The sequence below is a fragment of the Sesamum indicum genome, linkage group LG10 (genome assembly GCF_026168435.1).
Source record: "Sesamum indicum cultivar Baizhima isolate 11 linkage group LG10, ASM2616843v1, whole genome shotgun sequence".
Lineage (NCBI taxonomy): Eukaryota > Viridiplantae > Streptophyta > Magnoliopsida > Lamiales > Pedaliaceae > Sesamum > Sesamum indicum.
Window position 1 is genome coordinate 8,532,721 of NC_142666.1, and position 15,502 is coordinate 8,548,222.

The 15,502-nt window shown below is 33.9% G+C and overlaps 2 pseudogenes; both read right to left on the bottom strand.

The window, feature by feature from the left end:
• Positions 1–3,472: 3,472 nt before the first annotated feature.
• LOC105172324 (adenylate isopentenyltransferase 5, chloroplastic pseudogene) lies at positions 3,473–4,402 on the bottom strand (annotated as a pseudogene).
• A 3,459-nt stretch (positions 4,403–7,861) lies between these two features.
• Positions 7,862–8,818, bottom strand: LOC105172325 (adenylate isopentenyltransferase 5, chloroplastic pseudogene; annotated as a pseudogene).
• Between the last annotated feature and the right edge of the window lie 6,684 nt (positions 8,819–15,502).

The following is a 15,502-nucleotide window of genomic DNA, read 5'->3' on the forward strand; positions in this document are numbered from 1 at the left end:
AATAATACAAATACTAATCATAATTAAGATGTCAAAATCTACGCCGTGCAAGTACCATAAGAGATTCAATAAATCCATCGATAATTATTTTTCGTAAAAAAATTATTCTTGGGATGTATAATGAGTAATTTTACTATATCGAATGAGAAATTAAAAGATAATGACGAAGTACTTAATGATTATCCATATCTTACGTAGGATTTGCTTTTGAGTAAAATCAAGTGAGTTTACAAAATTGAATTTTTAATTCGAAAAAGTATTCTCATTAATTCGTCAACCTACTATATATGTGAAAACATATATTATAATGACAAAGTCTATATTAATTGAACGTTAATAAATGTGGTCTACATATTTAATCTCTTAGTTAGATTTACTGAAATTTAATTGGAGCAAATTCTGAATGTTAATTATACTGTTCTTGTAATTATTACTATATAAAATTGATTCATGTATTTGGACATTTTGTGGTCCAAGATTAATATGAAAGCAATTAAGTTGTAGTATCCATCCGTTGATGGTACTGATTGCATCCATTTATTATATTTTATTTTGTTTTAGTTTATTAATAACGCTTTTGTATGCAGTAGTAAATTAGTTTCTTGAAATATTTTACATGAATTCGTCATTATATGTTGCATTAATTAATCACACAACTTATTCCTCGTTAATATTCAAGAATATAGCAATCATTAATACGCTTTTATAGATATCATAAACGTTAGCATGCGATCACAATTCGTGTTAGTCGTCCTATATTAATATATTCACATTATACATTTATTCATCAATCTCAAATGCAATAGCGAACAATTTGATTTATTTATCCCTATGCACATCAACAAGAAATACATATAATCCTATTTGTGACTAGTTAAAACTTGCCAATACATTTAGTATGATCAATAAAAGATGTAATCCCTACTCAAACTAAATTAATACTCACTTCCATCTGAGTATGATAAACGAAGGATGTAATCCGTACTCAAACTAAATTAATACTTACTTCCATATTATGCTTCTACATATGTACGAACAAAATTTATTATCTCTACTCATACCAATTAAACTAGTGTTCGAGCAGTTAGTATAAATTACTAAAATTATTAAAATTATAAATTTTGTTCCTACATATGTAGAAGCATCATATGGAAATAAGTATAAATTCAGTTTGACTACGGATTAACTCCTTCGTTGATCATTCTCATATGGAAGTGAGTATAAATTTAGTTTGAGTAGTGTACAGCGGAAATCACCAGAAAATCCTATCCAACTATTACAAAAATGGGAGTACCAAACTCCTTAAGATTATTACAGGCCAATATAAAACTTAAATGATAATAACAAATGAAAGAAATAATGAAATAATTAAATCAACAGTATAGTTATTAATAGGCTCAGAATAGCTAGATCCAATATCTCGATAAAGGAATACGGTCACAAGGCACCGTTTCCACAATGAACCGACTCAAGGTAACTCCACAAATCAAGAACCCGACCACAACTCCGATCACTCAAATCTCAGTATCACACGGTCACAAAAGACCCCAACTCAATATTTCACAAAGAACTTTGGTGAATGGTGAAGGAGATAAACAGCTTGATTCATGTTTTAGCCAAAAGGGAGAATCCCCTATTTAAAGGGGTGAGAACAGTGGTAGAGAAGGAAAACCTTGTTGGCTTTCCTAAAACCATTAGATTGGTTTAGCAAAGTCGCCATGGCTACTGAAGAAGAGAAGGCAGAAAATCACAGAGAGGATTTGAAGAGGAGAGGAAGTAGACGGTGCAGAAAAAACAGAGAAGAGGAAAACTGAGATTTAGTGTTATGGGTCGGGTTACAGAGTCAGTTATGGGCTGCCAAGTGGGTGAGGTAATTGGGCTGCAAAGGTTGGCCTTTTAATAAGTCATTGGGCTACAAATTATACCAAGTAGGGTTACATCTTTTGTTGATCGTACTAAATGTATCAGCAAGTTTTAACTAGCTGCAAATAGGATTAAATATATTTCTTGTAGATCATCCTAATCGCACGGACATGAGTTTTAATTGATATAAATAGGATTACATATATATTTCGTTAATCAAAGCATTGAATATTCATGCTTTCATACTAATTGTACCGCCATGAACTTTAACTCAATATATCAGTAGAGACTACATAATTTTGTTGATCATACTAATTGTTCGTATGCAAGAAGGTACATATATATTTTGTTAGTAAAAGCATCACATAATGCTTGTACACTAATTGTACGGATATTGATTTTAGACTGGATCAACATAATAACTTCTTTGGTAGACCACAAGAATTGCAAGTACATGATTTTTTCCTTGATGATCACAATAAATACACGGAACATGAATTTTTACATGGTATAAATAGGCTCGCACAAGACTATATTATACTTTATTGATACAAATATCATTAATATATTCACATTTACAATTAAGATAATTTGGAACAATTGTTGATCTTATTAATTGTACTGACATAAGCTTTAAATTGATATGAGTAGGATTATATTTCAAAATAATTCTATAAACAAAGTTTAATTTGGTAACTAGGACTAAATATTTCGTTGATGGAAGCACCATCAATGTACATATATGAGTTTTATTAACATAGATAAATGTTACAAGAATTAATCACACATCTTATTCCTCATTCATATTCAAGAATATAGCAATGATTAATACGCTTTTATAGATATCTTAAACGTTAACATGCAATCACAATTCGTGTTAGTCGTCTTATATTAATATATTCGCATTACACATTTATTCATCAACCACAAATGCAATCGCGAATAATTTGATTTAATTTTCAACTTTATTCAAGAACTCCGGATATGTATGTGTACATATATATCCACCTACACACCCATAGTATTTTTACTTATATTTTATTCATAACACTAATATTTTAGTAATTTTAATTTTATTATTTTGATAATTTCAGTCTTGTGAAAACTAATTTTCATAATTTGTTTAGGACAAAAAATTACACCCCCTCAAAAATTACATGACAGAAAAGTATTTTTATACCTATACAAATAAATAGGATTTATGATTTGAATGATCACACTAACTGCTCGAACACTAGTTTAATTGGTATAAGTAGAGATAATAAATTTTGTTCTTACAAATGTAGAAGCATCATATTGAAGTAAGTATTAATTTAGTTTGACTACGAATTACATCCATCATTGATCATACAGATATGGAAGTGAGTATTAATTTAGTTTGAGTAGGGATTACATCTTTTGTTCATCGTACTAAATGATTCGGCAAGTTTTAACTAGATACAAATAGGATTATATATATTTCTTGTTGATAATGCTAATCACATGGACATGAAATTAAATTGGTATAAATTGAATTACATCTGTGTTTCGCTGACCAAAGCATTGAATACTAATGCTTTCAGACTAATTGTACCACCATGAATTTTAACTCAATATATCAGTAGGACTACAAAATTTTTCTGATCATACTAATTGTTCATATGCACGAAGGTACATAATTGATCATACTAATTGTTCATATGTTGTCGGTTTCGGATCTTTGTTTTCTTTGCAAATGAAACGAGCCACAATGTTCGTTTAGGCTCGAGCACCAACTTCTCCCATGCTTCATTATCATCTCCACCACGTCGAAGGAATACCTCTATGGAGCTTAACCGATGGATCTTCCACCCCAATTCCTCCCTCATCCTCAAAATCCTTTCAACTTGATGGCAAGCAAATTTGCAAGTGTTCAACTTAATTTCATGAATAGCTTCCTTAAGAAGCTTAGCCCTAGTTTCACCATCGACAACACCCTCACTCCTAAAGAACTCATCCATCTCGGGGACCCCAATGGCACGCCTAATCCCATAATCATAGTCACGAATTTTTGCGTCAAAAAATGCCTTACCCTCCTCCACCAACCCACTATCCACCATCTGATCAACCGTTTTCGACACGTACGAATGCAAAACCGGGATCGCCACGTCCATCCAGCGAAGCAACACTCGTACTTGGAGGGAAACTTATCGTCACTGACAAGTGCCTGTATGAAGGAATTGGACCCTCCAGCAATGATTGGCAACCGATTCTTTTGTACGATGGCATCAGCAGCCAGCAATGCATGATGCACAAAATCATGCACCTTGGGATCAATGATTCCGAGCAAATATTGTGGCATGCCACGGCATTCCTCATTGCTCACCTTATTAGTTACTATATCTAAGCCCTTGTAGGCCTGAATTTTGTCCGAGTTGATGACTTCTACCCCGAAATGGGTGGCCAGGTCTATTGCCAGGCGCGATTTGCCAGTGCCAGTGGCTCCCAATACGAACACCACCTTATCCTTCCATTGGTGCTTGTTCATCATGTCCCCAACTGAAAAGTTCGTAATGCTGGATTGTGCTGGCTTCCAGGAGGAGATCGAACATTCTAATTGGTAATAGCTTTTACCTTTTTTAACACCTGTTAATTCCATCAATCAAATAAAAAAAAAGAAAAAGACCACGTGTCAGAATTCTTTCAAATAAAACATGTACTAAATACAATCTACTCTTTTAGAATATCTATCAATCATAGAGAGACAAGCCCTTTTCAACTCTTGTATTAATTTGTTTGAAGAAAAACTTCAAATATTTATGGGCTCTAGAGAGAATCACGAACAAGTTTCATTGATGTGAAAGAAATTACCTAGACAATTGTTTGAAACGTGAAGAAACATAGGATGTGTAAGGGGTATTTATACATATATACGTACACACAATGTTTAACAAATCAAGCCATTCATAACTTCACCCCTATCCCTATCCACTTACTATAGAACAATTCAAACAAATCATGAGCAAGGCTCTGTCCAAATTACTGTATTTTTTACTGTATTTAGGAAATAGGAAATGAATCATTAACTATTGCGAAGCTGTCGTAAAAAGATAATACAAATACTAATCATAATTAAGATTTCAAAATCTACACCGTGCAGGTACCATAAGAGATACAATAAATCCATCGATAATTATTTTTTGTAAAAAAATTATTCTTGGGATGTATAATGAATAATTTTACTATATCAAATGAGAAAAGAATTATGAGAAATTAAAAGATAATGACAAAGTACTTACTAATTATCCATATCCTATGTAGGATTTGGTTTTGAGTAACATCGAGTGAGTTTAAAAATTGAATTTTGAATCCGAAAAAGTATTCTCATTAATTCTTCAACCTACTATATATGAAAAAACATATATTATAATGACCAAATCTATATTAATTGAACGTTAATGAATGTGGTCTACAGATTTTATCTCTTATTTACATTTACTGAAATTTAATTGGAGCAAATTCTGAATGTTTATTATATTGTTCTTGTAATTGTTACTATATAAAATTGATTCATGTATTTGGACATTTTGTGGTCCAAGATTAATATGAAAGCAATTAAGTTGCAGTATCCAATCCATTGATGATACTGATTGCATCTATTTATTTTATTTTATTTTGTTTTAGTTTTGTAATAACGCTTTTGTATGCAGTAGTAAATTAGTTTCCTAAATTATTTTACATGAACTTTTTATTATATGTTATAGGAATTAATCACACAGCTTATTCCTCATTAATATTCAAGAATATAGCAATGATTAATACACATTTATAGATATCATAAACGTTAACATGTGATCACAATTCGTGTTAGTCGTCTTATATTAATATATTCGCATTATACATTTATTCATCAATCTCAAATGCAATCGCGAACAATTTGATTTAATTTATCCCTATGCACATCAACAAGAAATACATATAATTCTATTTAAGACTAATTAAAACTTGCCGATAGATTTGTGCAACCACAACTCCGATCACTCAAATCTCAGTATCACACGGTCACAAAGACCCCAACTCAATATTTCACAAAGAACTTTTGTGAATGGTGAAGGAGATAAACAACTTGATTCATGTTTTAGCCGAAAGGGAGAATCCCCTATTTAAAGAGGTGAAAACAGTGGTAGAGAAGGAAAACCTTGGTGGCTTTCCAAAAACGATTAGATTGGTTTAGGAAAGTGGCCATGGCTACCGGAGAAGAGAAGCCAGAAAATCATAGAGAGGATTTGTAGCGGAGAGGAAGTAGACGGCGCAAAAAAAATAGAGAAGAGGGAAACTGAGATTTAGGGTTACAGATGTGATATAAGTAGTTAGATAGGATGGGTCGGGTCACCGGGTCGATTGTGGGCTGCCAAGTGGGTCAGGTAATTGGGCTGCCAAGGTCGGCCTGTTAATAAGTCACTGGGCTACAAATTATACCAAGTAGGGATTACATCTTTTGTTGATCGTACAAAATGTATCGGCAAGTTTTAACTAGCTGTAAATAGGATTAAATATATTTCTTGTAGATCATGCTAATCGTACGAACATCAGTTTTAATTGGTATAAATAGGATTACATATATATTTCGTTAATCAAAGCATTGAATATTCATGCTTTCATACTAATTTTACCGCCATGAATTTTAACTTAGTATATCAGTAGGACTACACAATTTTGTCGATCATACTAATTGTTCATATGCAAGAAGGTACATATATATTTTGATAGTAAAAGCATCACATAATGCGTGTACACTAATTGTACGGACATTGGTTTTAGACTAGATCAATATAATAACTTCTTTGGTAGACCACAGTAATTGCAAGTACACGATTTTTCACTTGATGATCATAATAAATACACGGAACATGAATTTTTACTTGGTATAAATAAGATCGCACAAGACTATATTATACTTTATTGATACAAAACATCATTAATATATTCACATTTATAATTAAGATAATTTGGAACTATTCTCGATCATATTAATTATACTGACATAAGCTTTAAATTGATATGAGTAGGATTATATTTCAAAATAATTTTATAAACAATGTTTAATTTGGTAACTAGGACTAAATATTTCGTTGATAGAAGCACCATAAATGTACATATATGAGTTTTATTAACTTAGATAATTGTTACAACAATTAATCACACATCTTATTCCTCGTTCGTATTCAAGAATATAGCGATTATTAATACGCTTCTATAGATACCATAAATGTTAACATGCAATCACAATTCGTGTTAGTCATCTTATACTAATACATTCGTATTACACATTTATTCATCAACGTCAAATCCAATCACCAATAATTTGATTTAATTTTCAACTTTATTCAAGAACTCCGGATATATATGTTTACATATATATCTACCTACACACCCGTAGTATTTTTACTTATATTTTATTGATAACACTAATTATTTTAGTAATATAATTTTGACAATTTTAGTCTTGTAAAAACTATTTTTCATAATTTGTGTAGCACAAAAAATGACACCCCCTCATAAATTACAAGACAGAAACTGTATTTTCATACCTATACAAATAAGTAGGATTTAACATTTAAAGGATCACACTAACTACTCAAACACTAGTTTAATTGGTATAAGTAGAGATAATGAATTTTGTTCGTACGTATGTAGAAGCATCATATTGAAGTAAGTATTAATTTAGTTTGATAACGGATTACATCCTTCGTTGATCATACTCATATGGAAGTGAGTATCAATTTAGTTTGAGTAGGGATTATATCTTTTGTTGATCGTACTAAATGATTAGGCAAGTTTTAACTAGATGCAAATAGGATTATATATATTTCTTGTTGACAATGCTAATCACACGGACATGTGTTTGAATTGGTATAAATTGGATTACATATATATTTCACTGATCAAAGCATTGAATATTGATGCTTTCACACTAATTGTACCGCCATGAATTTTAACTCAGTATATCACTAGGACTACAACATTTTGCTGCTCATACCTATTGTTTATATGCACGAAGGTACATAATTGATAATACTAATTGTTCATATGCAGTCAGTTTCGGATCTAAGTTTTCTTTGCAAATGAAACGAGCCACAATGTTCGTACTAGGCTCCAACACCAATTTCTCCCATGCTTCATTGGCATCTCCACCACGTCGAAGGAATACCTCTGTGGCGTTCAACCGATGGATCTGCCACCCGCATTCCTACCTCATCCTCAAAATCTTTTCAACTTGACGGCAAGCTAATTTGCAAGTGTTCATCTTAATTTCATCAATAGCTTCTTTAAGAAGGTTAGCCCTAGTTTCACCATCGACAAAACTGTCACTCCTGAAGAACTCATCCCTCTGAGGGACCCCAATGGCACGCCTAATCCCATAATCATAGTCACGAAGTTTTGGGTCAAAAAATGCCTTGCCCTCCTACACCAACCCGCTATCCACCATCTGATCAACCCTTTTCGACACGTATGAATGTAGGACTGGGATCGCCATGTCCATCCAGAGAAAACAACACTCGTACTTGGAGGGAAACTCAGTGTCGTCATTGACAAGTGCCTGTATGAAGGACTTGGACCCTCCAGCAATGATTGGCAACTGATTCTTCTGTACGATGGCATCTGCAGCCAGCAGTGCATGAAGCACAAAATCATGTATATTGAAATCCACCTGGGGATCAATGATTCCGAGCAAATGGTGTGGTATGCCGTGGCATTCCTCATTTCTCACCTTATTGGTTACTATGTCTAGGCCCTTGTAGACCTGAATTTTGTCCGAGTTGATGACCTCTGCCCCGAAACGGGTGGCCAGGTCTATCGTCAGGCACCATTTGCCTGTGCCAGTGGCACCCAATACCACCACCACCTTATCCTTTTCTTGGTGTTTGTTCATCATGCCTTGAACTGAAAAGTTCATCATGCTAGATTGTGTTGGCTTCCAGGCGGAGATCGACATTCTAATTGGTAATTACTTTTACTTTTTCTAACACCTATCAATTTTGTCACACAAATAAAAAAATAAAAAGGCCACGTGTTAGAATACTCTCAAACAAAACAAACAAAAAAAGTACCAAATACAATCTACTATTTTAGAATATCGATCTATCATAGAGTGACAAGCCCTTCTCAATTCTCGGATTAATTTCTCTTCTTCAAAAAGATTTGTTTGAAGAAAAACTTCAAACATTTGTGAGCTCTAGAGAGAATCACGAACAAGTTTCATTGATGTGAAAGAAATTACCTAGACAATTGTTTGAAACGTGAAGAAACATAGGATGTGTAGGGGGTTATTTATACATACATACGTACACACAATGTGGAACAAATCAAGCCATTCATAACTTCACCCCTATCCCTATCCACTTACTATATAACAATTCAAATAAATAATGAGCAAGGCTGTGTCCAAATTACTGTATTTTTTACTGTATTTACGAAATAGGAAAAGAATCATTAATTATTGCGAAGCTGTTGTAAAAAGATAATACAGATACTAATCATAATTAAGATGTCAAAATCTACACCGTGTAGGTACCATAAGAGATTCAATAAATCCATCGATAATTATTTTTTGTAAAAAAATTATTCTTGGGATGTATAATGAGTAATTTTACTATATCGAATGAGAAATTAAAAGATAATGACAAAGTAATTAGTGATTATCCATATCTTACGTAGGATTTGCTTTTTAGTAAGGGTAATAGGATCAGCGACCCGATCCAAAATTGTGTGCATCCTACATCACGCAAGCACTCCTCAAACAACTCCCACATTTGGTCTCTTAAAACATTAACTTTCTCATATGATGTAGAGCCGTCAAGTTTTTTATAACAAAATTCAACAAACTCAAGCTTATAACGAGGATCAAGAACAACAGAAAATGTCAATACAGTGCTGTGGCACTCCCAATACTTGTCAAACTTTGGTTTCATGTCTTTTGCCATTCTACTTATAGCAAGATCCGTACTTACCATTTGCTCTTGAAGAGGCATTTGGATTCTCCAAATACTGCAAAAATATAGGTTTGATGTGGGATATCGATGTCTAGAGAAAAGCTCAGTCATCAGAGACCTCATTATTTTCTCCACTCGGTCCACTCCTCAAGTGATGGTCACCACATATAGTCTGGATTGACAAGCTTGAATTGAGAAAATGCTAGTGAATTCAAGACAACTCTGTCCAATATCAAATAAGTAGAATTCCACCTAACAGGCATATCTTGTTTTAGCTTCTTGCTTTTTTAAGGCCCAACTGCTTGACAAACTCTGCAGATTTTATGCTTCTCATTTCCAACCCTCTTACATACTTTACACTATCACGAATCTTCTCCACACAAGTATCTACGATTTTTTGACCTACTTGTACAATCAGATTCAGAATATGAGCGCCGCATCTTACATGTAAAAATTGACAATTACTCAGTATTGAATTCATCAAAGAGAGATGATTCTGTAGTAAATCAACCACACCATCACAATACCTTGCATTATCCAAGGTTAATGTAAAAACTTTCCTCTCAATCCCTCATTCTTGTAAAAAGTTTTAATCAATTTTTTACCAACATTTTGGCCATCATGTGGAGGGGGAAGATTTCGGAACACAAGCACTCTCTTCTATAGCATCCAATTATTGTCAACATAGTGTGCAGTAATTGTCATGTAACCATTAGAAACAAGTGAGGTCCGTAGAAATATGAGCTTTAGTGCGCAGTGAAGCCAAGGAATTATTCAAGAAGATTCCTTCAAGAATTCTGTATTTCAGAGAAGTTCAGTTCAGAGAAAGAAGACGAAGTCTTCTTTTATAAGAGGTTATTAACAGACCAACTGCTAAACTAACAAAACTAATTAACTGACTAAAAGAAGCTAAAAAAAATAGATAAAGCGTGCAAACGCTTTTATAAGTGACAAGTAAAGGAAACAAAGGCTACTATAAACCGTGTTTCAAGAAAGACAATCAAAGTAACCAAAATCGCCAAACTTAAAACGCAATAGCAACTTTCTTCTTCTTCTTCATCTGCTAGATGATTGTAATTCTAAGCATGTTGTTGCTATGCCAAGCTACAGATAGATATAATTTTACAGCCCCTCCTCAAGTTGGACTTATTAAGATGTTGACAAGTCCTAACTTGGAGACAAAGGAGGCAAAGCTTAGCCCTAAAAGTGCTTTGGTAAAGACATCCGCAACCTGTTCTTTTGAGCCGATATGTTCAGCAGCCAGAAAGCCTTCTTTATATTTGTCACGGACTATGTGACAATCAATCTCTATATGCTTCGTTCTTTCATGAAATACTGGATTTGTTGCGATATGAAGTGCTGATTGGTTGTCACAAAAGAAGGGAATAGGAGTAGGAACTTTGATTCTGAACTCACTAAGCAAATTGTATATCCAAATCAGCTCACAGGTTGAAGAAGCCATACTTCTGTATTCAGCTTCTGCAGTGGATCGGGATACAGTGGATTGGTTTTTGGTTTTCCAAGAAACCAGTCCTCCTCCCAAAAAAACACAGAAACCACTTAAAGATCTTCGTGTATCTTTGCAGCTAGCCCAATCAGCATCACAGTAGCATTCCAATGTTGTTTACAAGGATGTATAAACCTCTGCGAACAGTTCCTTTGAGGTATCTCACAAGATGTATAGCAGCATTCCAGTGTTGTTTACAGGGATGCTGCATATATTGGCTTAATTGTTGTGTGGCAAAGCAAATATCTGGTCTGCTGAATCCCAGGTACAGCAAACGACCCAACAATCTTCTGTACTTTTCTGGATTTTCAAGTTGCTCTTGGTTGTATCCACTGAGTTTTATCCCAGAAGGCAAAGATGTTGAAGTGACCTTAGCATTCTCCATACCTGCATCCTTTATAATGTCAGTAATATATTTGGTTTGAGTAATAGACATTCCTACCTTTGATCTTGCAATTTCAAGCCCCAAGAAGTATCTGGTAGTGCCAAGGTCTCTGATAGTGAAAGCTTTGTCCAGATAATTCTTTATTTCTGTAATTTCCTTTTCTGAAGGTCCTGTAACTAAAACATCATCTACATAGACAAGCAAACAATATAAACCAGTAGATGTGTTCTTAGTGAACAGACAGTAGTCATATTTAGACTGCACAAAACCATAGGCTTCTAATTTGGAGGTAAATTCATGATTCCACTGTCTAGAAGCTTGCTTTAAGCCATATATAGATCTCTTAAGCTTGCATACATGATCTTTAGGAATGTTATAACCTTCTGGTGCTTGCATATATAGTTCTTCATCTATGAAACCATGCAAGTAAGCATTATTGATATCTAATTGATGAACATGCCAATTATATTTAGTAGCTACAGCTAGTAATATTCTGATAGTGACAAGCTTAGCTATAGGGGAAAAATTGTCAAAGAAGTCTATTCCAAGTATTGGATTGTAACCTTTTGCAACTAATCTAGCTTTGTGTCTTTCAATAGTCCCATTAGAATTGAGTTTAAGTTTATAAACCCATTCACAGCCTATAGTTCTTTTGTTTTCAGGATGTTTAACAATATCCCAAGTTTGCTTCTTTTCTAAAGCATTAAGTTCAACATCCATGGCATCTTTCCATTCTTTTCTTTTGATGGCCTGATTGTAGGTTCTGGGTTCTTGATCATTAGAGGTGGCAGCAAGAAAACAACTATAGATATCAGGGGTATAAGTAGCTGTAAGTAAGTTTGAGTTATTAGATGTTTGAGCACAGATAAAATCCTGCAATCTAGCAGGCCTAGAGGTAGTTCTGGAAGATCTCCTAAGTTGATTAGTAGGTTCTAGCTGAGTATGAGGAGCCTGCTCCTGAGGTATGTTTGTTGTATGATCAATGTTATCCATGCTTTCTTCATCAATTTCTGTAACATCAATTTCAGAGTTCAAAATAGGTATGGAGCATGTTATTGGATCAGTTTGATGTCCTATATAAGGAAAAACTTGTTCTTGAAAAGTGACATCTCTAGATATAAGGATAACATCTTTTTCAATGTCAAAGTTTATAGCCCTTTTTATTGTTAGCATATCCTAACATGATACATTTAGAGGCTCTAAGGTCAAATTTAGATTTATTAGGAGAGGTGTTTGTGGCAAAACGTAAACATCCAAAAGTCCTAAAGTAACTATAATCAGCAGGTTTCTTGTATAATATCTCATAAGGAGTTTTCCATTTTAAAATAGGTGTAGGAATCCTATTTATTATATAAGTAGCAGTTAAAATGACATCTGTCCAAAACATTTTAGGGAGATAGGAATGAAACATGAGTGATCTAGCTACTTGTAAAAGATGTTTGTGTTTTCTTTCAACAATACCATTTTGTTGTGGAGTATAAATGCATGTGGTTTGATGTATTATTCCTTCTCTTTTAAAGAAGTCTTGGTATTGAGTGTTTTGAAATTCAGTACCATTGTCTGTCCTTATAGTTTTTATCCTTTTATTAAACTGAGTCATAATCATTTTATGAAAATCAATGAGTATGTTGGTGGTTTGAGATTTGTATTTCATCAAAAAAGTCCAGGTACATCTACTTAAATCATCTACAATAGTAAGGAAGTAGGAACATCTAGATATGGAGAATTCATTATAAGGCCCTCATAAGTCTATGTGTATTAAATAAAAAATGTCTTTGGAACAAGAATCACTTAAAGGGAATGGTATTCTTTGTTGTTTTGCTTGAGGACAAATGTCACAAGAATGAGTAGAAACTTTATTATTTCTTATTAAACCAGTATGAAGCATTACACTGTCAGATATATGCCCTAATCTCCTGTGCCAAATTTCAGAATCAGTACAGGATACATTAAGACCAAAATTAGAATTAGAAGCTAGGATCCTGTCTATATGTTTCTATTGTACAGAGTGGCTGTCTAGAATATAAAGCTTTCCTACTAGCCTGGCTATGGCTATGGCTATGGCTTGTCTAGTCCTCAAGTCCTGCAATACTCAATAAGCAGGGAAAAATTTAAATCTAATGTTGGATTTATTACACAGCTTACTCACAGAAAGAAGATTAAACTTCAGTGCAGGATTATAGGCAACATCATGTAAAGAAATTTTATCAAACAGAATAATGTTTCCTGATTTAACAACAGGAAGTGTAGTGCCATCTGCAAGATGAATGGAGGATTTAGTTTTATTGAGATCAGATTTATCAAAAAGAGTTGGATTATTTGACATATGTGTGGTTGCACCACTGTCTATAATCCATATATTAGAGCATAGATCATTTGTAATGGAATTCTTGGAGCATTTACCTGTGTATTCAATGCCATTGATGCTGTTTGTTGTAGATGCTCCACGTTCTATTCCCCCAAAATACTTCTGTAGTTCTGATCTAACAATCTCAGCAGCAGACCCCTCACTTGTTGCATTATGGGCTTGTTCTCCAGATTCAATGGCTATTGAAGCTCTGTTGCTTCCTTTTCTCTGCTCAAGAAGAGTCTTATACTAGTCAGGAAAACCATAAATTTCAAAACATACCTCTTTAGTATGGCCAGTTTTCCCACATTCTTTGCAGACTTGGGATTTCTTGTCAATGTTGTTCCTTCTTTTCTGAAATTCCTTTGGTGTTTGATAAGTCCTTGTAATTTGCATGGCCATATTTTGTGGAGGACAAGCACTTTCTGTATTGATGTCTTTCTGGCTTTCTACCCTCAGCACCATCGAGTAAGCACGACTTATGTTTGGAAGAGGATACATCATCAAGATTTGGCTTCTTGACTGATCATAAACATCATTCAATCCATCAGGAACTGCATCAGTTGATTAGATTCTTTCATTTCTGTGATGATTTTCATTGCTCCACAACTGCATTCTGGACTCGGTAGAATGGTGGCCAACTCATCCCATATCCTTTTCAATTTAGAGAAGTAGGCAGATATAGATAAAGTACCTTGAGTGATTGAAGCCATTTCTCTTTTCAGTTTGTATATCATTGGGCCATTGCTTTGCCCAAATCTATTTTCCAGTTCGATCCACAAGTCTCTTGCACTCTTTATTTACATAAAACTTTCGACAATTTCCTTGGATATTGAATTCAATATCCAAGAAGTTACCATATTATCAGCTTTTGTCCATTGCTCGGTCTCCTTTGCGCCCTCTGTTGGTTTGATGATTTCTCCATTGATGAAGCCCATCTTTACTTTGGCTCACAATGCTAGTTTTATGGATCTGCTCCATGAGAGGAAATTCAATCCGTTTAAAGGTGTACTAACCAGGCTTAATCCCCGGGTTTTCACTGGGATGTAATCTGAGGTTTTCTGATTCTTTAGTCATGGCTATTAGAGGATAAGAAAATAATTTTGTATTTTGTGGTAAGAATAAAAGGGAAGAAAAGGCAATCAGAGACCATCAAAGATGGCTCTGATACCATGTAGAAATATGAGCTTTAGTGCGCACTGAAGCCATGGAATTATTCAGGAAAATTCCTTCAAGAATTCTGTATTTCAGAGAAGTTCAGTTCAGAGAAAGAAGACGAAGTCTTCTTTTATAAGAGGTTATTAACAGACCAACTGTTAAACTAACAAAACTAATTAACTAACTAAAAGAAGCTAAAGAAAACAGATAAAGCGTGCAAACGCTTTTATAAGTCATAAGTAAAGGAAACAGATGGCTACTATAAACCGTGTTTCAAGAAAGACAATCAA